Genomic DNA, 5,694 nt, shown 5'->3' on the forward strand with positions numbered 1-5,694 from the left:
AAGACAGGATCTTGAATCAGTTACATCTGAATTTCAAGATCATCTAGAATAGGCACTAAACACCAATGATTGAAAACCAAATAAGTTGTGGGGTGATATCAAGGATATCATCCATGAAGAAAGCAAAAGATCATTAAAAAAACCAGAAGAGATAGAAAAATAAAAATTGATGCCAGAAGAGATTCTAAAGATTGCACTGGAGCAGCGAGAAACAAAAAACAAAAAGAAACCATGTTAAAGTGAAAGAGCTGAACAGAAGATTTTGAAGAGCAGGTCAGGAGGACAAAAATAGAGTAAACACTTTTAAAAATGTCTACAATGAGAGGCCACCTGGGGGAATGGGCAGCATCTTGTGCTGACTGCACCTTCTGAGAGACATTCCAATCTACCTGGTGTTAAGACCTATGGCCATTTAGAAGGAAACCCAGCCACCACCCACATCTTCCATGACTGAGCAGCTCTGTCATGAGGAACTAACAAAGGGCATCCAACCAACTTTCTCCAAAGGGAACTGGCCACCTGTCTGATCACCCTACTCCCAACCCCTACCTATAAAATTTAGCCTGTAATTTTCTTCACTGGTAACTTTGCTGCCTGACCCTGCCTTTTTCTGGCCTCAGACAGTAAATCTGCCCAAAAGCCACTAATAAACTCTTTTGTTTCACTTCGCCCATTTCTCTGCGCCTTTTTAACCTTACATACAATTTAAACACTAAGGTGTTATAAAAATTTGGACAGATCAGTGGTTTTCCCCCCAATTCTGTTTTTCACCATTGAAATGAAAAATAATATAAAAAGAAAAACCAAACATTTTTATGAAGACTTTATATGCTCAATCATAGTTTTCTTGTTCAAATTTAGTTATAAATATATTAATTTGTTTATGATGAGCATAAACCATGTGATTCTCAATGCATCTCATTGCTGATAGACACATTGCATTGCTCTGCTCTGTTGTTTTGATACCTAAGAGTTGAAGAAAAAAAAACAAAAACCTTTGAGTTAAGCTGACCTTAATGTGAATTTTTGTTGTATTTGTTATGTGCTGTTGAGTCGCCTGTGACTCATAGCAAACCTATGTACAAGAACCCTAAACCCTGCTCTATCCTGTGCCAACATTATTGTTTCCCCACACATTTACTTCCACTACCCCAGTCAGTGTATTGGGTCTTCCTCTCCTGTGGCATCCCTCCACTCTCCCAAACATGATGTCCCTCTTCAAGGACTGGTCCCTCCTTGCAACATGCCCAAAGTATGTCAAGCAATATGCGAAGCCAATACTAAATATTTGTAATGAACTGAATGCTATCTCAAGATGCGGGGGAGGCACAATTCAAGCTAGAATTCATCCTGAGGCACCAACACAATCCTTACGGGTCTATGGGATCCTTGGGCTGTATTTGTTAGCCCCTCCCTCCTGAGAAAAGACAAAGGTTTTTAACAGAAAGAGCTTGGCTTCGTTTGCTTTGAATTCTCTTTGTGATTTCCTTCCTGATAATTTGAATAAAGATACAGGGAAGCTGGAATAGGGGACTTCACTGGAGAACTACAGGTCCCATGTTTTTCATGCTCTCTGTTCTATCTCATTCTTGGCTGATTGTCTCATTATTAATAATTATAAAAAACAGTGTGGAAACTACAGAACAATCTCATTGGTTTCGCATGCAAGCAAGATTCTACTGAAGATTATCCAAAAACGACTGGAACAGTAGTACATCAGCAGAGAACTGCCACAAGTCCAGGCTGGGTTTAGAAGTGGTCATGGTACTAGGGATATTGTAGCTGATGTCAGATGGATCTTAGATGAAAGCAGAGAATACCAGAAGAATGTCTGTGTTTCATTGATTATGCAAAGGCATTTGACTATGTGGTTCATAACAAACCGTGGCTGACTCTGAGAAGAATGGGAATCCCAGAACATTTATTTAATCGTGATAATGTGAAACCTATACTTGAACCAAGAGGCAGTCATCAGAACAGAGCAAGGCAGCACTGCCTGGTTCAAAATTGGGAAGGCTGTACACCAGGGATGTGTCCTATCTCCATATCTTTTCAACCTGTATGCAGAGGAGATTATCCGAAAGACTGGACTCTATGAGGAGAAGCGTGGCGTTAGGATTGGTGGACGGTCTATCAACAAACTGCATTATGCAGATGACACAACCCTGCTCGCTGAAACTGAGGAGGACCTCATACACTTACTGCAGAGGGTCAAGGACTGCAGGCTTCAATATGCACTGAGGCTCAATGTCAAGAAGACAAAGATTCTCACCACTGGACCAATCGGTAGCATCAGGATGGATGGCGAAGAGATTGAGATTGATCACAACTTCAGTTTGCTCGGCTCCATGGTCAACACTCTTGGCACCAGTAGCCAGGAAACAAAAAAACTTATTGCGATGGGAAAGACTGCTGTTAGGGACCTCTCTAAAGTACTCAGGGATATCATTGCTAATGTCAAATGGTGAAACCTGACTGAAAGCAGAGAATACTGGGGAAAAAAAACATAGCACAATCAAAATAATGAAAAATTCAGAATATTTACCCTCTATAGGCTCTCTGGGACAAAGTGAATAAAATGTAAAATAGCGTCCCAGAATTTACTGGTTTTAAAATCTGTGTTTGGTTGTAAAAAATTGTAGCATGAGAAATTAATTGTAAAATGAGAAATTACAAAGTGCACTGTAGCTTTAAAATCAGGAAAATAATACATTATTTCTCACTCACTGCTAATAAATTCATTGTAACTCATAGCCATAAATCTAAGCTTGAGGAGACTACCCATCTTTTCTTTTGAAGCCATTGGTAGATTCAAACTGCAGGAAACATGTGGCCTTTGGGTAAACACCACCACTTCAATGGAGGCTTGCTTTCTTTTATTCTGCTTTTGTTTTGAGGAAAGAAGAGATTGCTGCTGTGCCTTTTTCTACCTGTGTTATCTTGGTTTCTGTAAAGCTGCGTTTGCTTATTGATTTAAATGCAGTAAATGAAAGAGCTTTCCTTATCTGTTGCTGTGATAATCAAATGGATTAAGCAGGTACAATTTTTCTCAATGTGCTTCAGCTACAATGAAAGTCTAACCAAATAATTAGGAAAATGATACTGGTGATGATATAATAATAGTAATTGATAGCAAAGTAAGAGTAGAATATGAATCTCGAGTTTCAAATGCTGAAGTTACTAAACGTAAGAATTGAGTGTATACTAGCATTATTTCACAAGGACTTCACAGTAAAAAGGATGAGAGGAGGAAATGGGTTGTTAGCTACTAAGAACAATACAAAACCAGAGTCAAGCCTCTCTGTGTGACCTGCTTTGCTTTTACGCTCAGCATCCTATGAATCACCCTTACAAGTTAACAAGGTTTCCTGATAAATCTCGAGGTCATATTCCCCTTGAAATACTGCTCCTCATATATGCAGCTGGTTTATTTGGACCGCATAAATTATTGAATCTAATTAGATAAAGGGTGAAATACTACTCAAAATGAAGAGGAAAAAATGATTTTTTATTCATCAAAGAATAAAATTCAATATGGTATTCAATATGATGTTTAAATCAATTTTACTTATAATTTGAAAGAATATTGAATGACCAACTGATAGTGTATAGATTAATCTATCAATTCTATACATGACCAAAATATTATCTCTTTTATTCATATTAATTTGTTCCTTTCACTAATTTATATTCTCTAGTTAATAATAATTAAATTCTGGTCTCTGTTTTTAAAAAGTGTAAAGTGCCATAAGTGAAGTTTAAATAATTTAAACTCCATTGTAAAACTTGCAATAGGCCAGAGTAGATTTTGAATCTGAAATTCAATTTAAAGTTGGTCTCAGACTGTAATAGGGAGCATAATAGAAGTGCTATGCCACCAGAGATGTTTTATTATTTATCATGGAATGTAAATGACATGCTGCACACCATCAACATAAGCAATTCGCAGAAACTATATTATGGGCATCAGTCATTCATTAGAGTAGGTGTTTGATTTACATTGAAAGATGACAGTTTGTGATCCTGTATGAATTTTCATTTTATTGTAGGTATTTCCTAAGCACCAAGGTCACACCAAGTGTTTCTGGAAGTTTTGTTAGTTTGTAATAAGAGCATTTTTCTAACATTCTGTGTTATCCTACCACTCCTAAGCATACATCCCTATCAAAAAGTTTCCTGCAATTGTAGGCCACTTTCTCAGAGTTTAAAAAGGGCAATTGAAGTTTGGTACATTGTAACTAAGACTATATGACTATCTCAGAAGTATTATCGTATATCTGTGTAGATCATATTTTGTTTTCTAGATTTATGTCTACTGTTTGTATTTTAGAATTGACTGAGGGAAAAACTCCAAAGCAGTAATATATGTAAGGGAGACAAACACACATATAACAGACTTGATGTTTCATTTAGTTAAGTTGAAAATAACATTTGTCTAATTATGATCTTTGTTGTTGTTGTTGTGTGCTGTCTAGTTGCAACCGATGCATAGCTGAATTTCCAGCAGGTTTTTCAGAGGCATAATTGCTCAGAAGGAGGTTGCCCATCTTTGTCCAACAGAACAGCTGGTAGATCACAGCACAGCTTCTTACCAGTAGGCCACCTGGCCTTCCTTACAATCCTTACATTACTCTAATTGGAAACTCTTTCTGGTATTACATGTGTGGAAAACTAGATTAATAAAGGACCTGCTTGCAATGCATTCTATCCAAAGCAGGAAGGAATGAATATGTTGAAGGATATTTCATTTGGATAATTATGAGACTTATATTGTACCTTTTACCTGAGTTTCTTTACCATAGATGTCATTGCATAAATGAATCACTTCTAAATTTTAAGCCCTCCATTCTCCATGATTCATTCTGAGCAGCTCTTTTTTTAAGCACATATTAATTTTTAAATCAATGTTTAATAGGATAAATGAAGTGTCTCTAAGTGGCATAATTGCATTCTAATTGTAGTTCCTTGAGGTTGAAACTAGGTCACATTGATTAGAATTTTAAGAATCTAATCATTAAGATTTACTTTATTTACACAATATGATGGCTAACCACACCTGCAGAGGATTTAAAAAAATTTTTGTTTTATTAATCAGCATAAAAAATTTAACTGAATTGTGTTTCATTTCATATATGCTTTTATTTTCACAATTTTCACACATGCTTTTATTAGTATTGTGTTTCACTCAATTGTTCTTCCCATAGATTGTGTTTTATAAAATTATTGCCATTGATCTATTCCCACTTTTACCCTGTCTTCTCAGGTCCCCACTGAATCTTTCCGAATTCCTTCACCTCCTCCCTCATCCCACCAAACCCTACAATCTCATGATTCTTTCCCCCTCATTGACTCACTTTGAGCTTGCTTGAGAATTTTTTTTATTTCTATCTATTTATCTATCTATCTATCTATCTATCTACTCTCAGCATTTTATACACATCTTACTAGTTATTCTTCTAGTTTCACAATAATGGTCTTATGCAGTATTTGTCCTTATGAGACTGAGCTAGTTCACTCAGCATAATGTTCTCTAACCTCTCTCATGTTATATTTTATTTTTCAAAATCGTTGCTCCTAAATGCAGTATAGTGTTTCATTTTTGTGAATGTACTACAATTTCTCAATCCATTTAATAATTGTTGATGGGCATTTGAGCTGTTTCCATTTTCTTTCTATTGTGAATTATGTTACTAT

The sequence above is a fragment of the Elephantulus edwardii genome, unplaced genomic scaffold (genome assembly GCF_000299155.1).
Source record: "Elephantulus edwardii isolate Elephantulus edwardi_28Jun2011 unplaced genomic scaffold, EleEdw1.0 scaffold00136, whole genome shotgun sequence".
In the NCBI taxonomy this organism is placed as follows: Eukaryota; Metazoa; Chordata; class Mammalia; order Macroscelidea; family Macroscelididae; genus Elephantulus; species Elephantulus edwardii.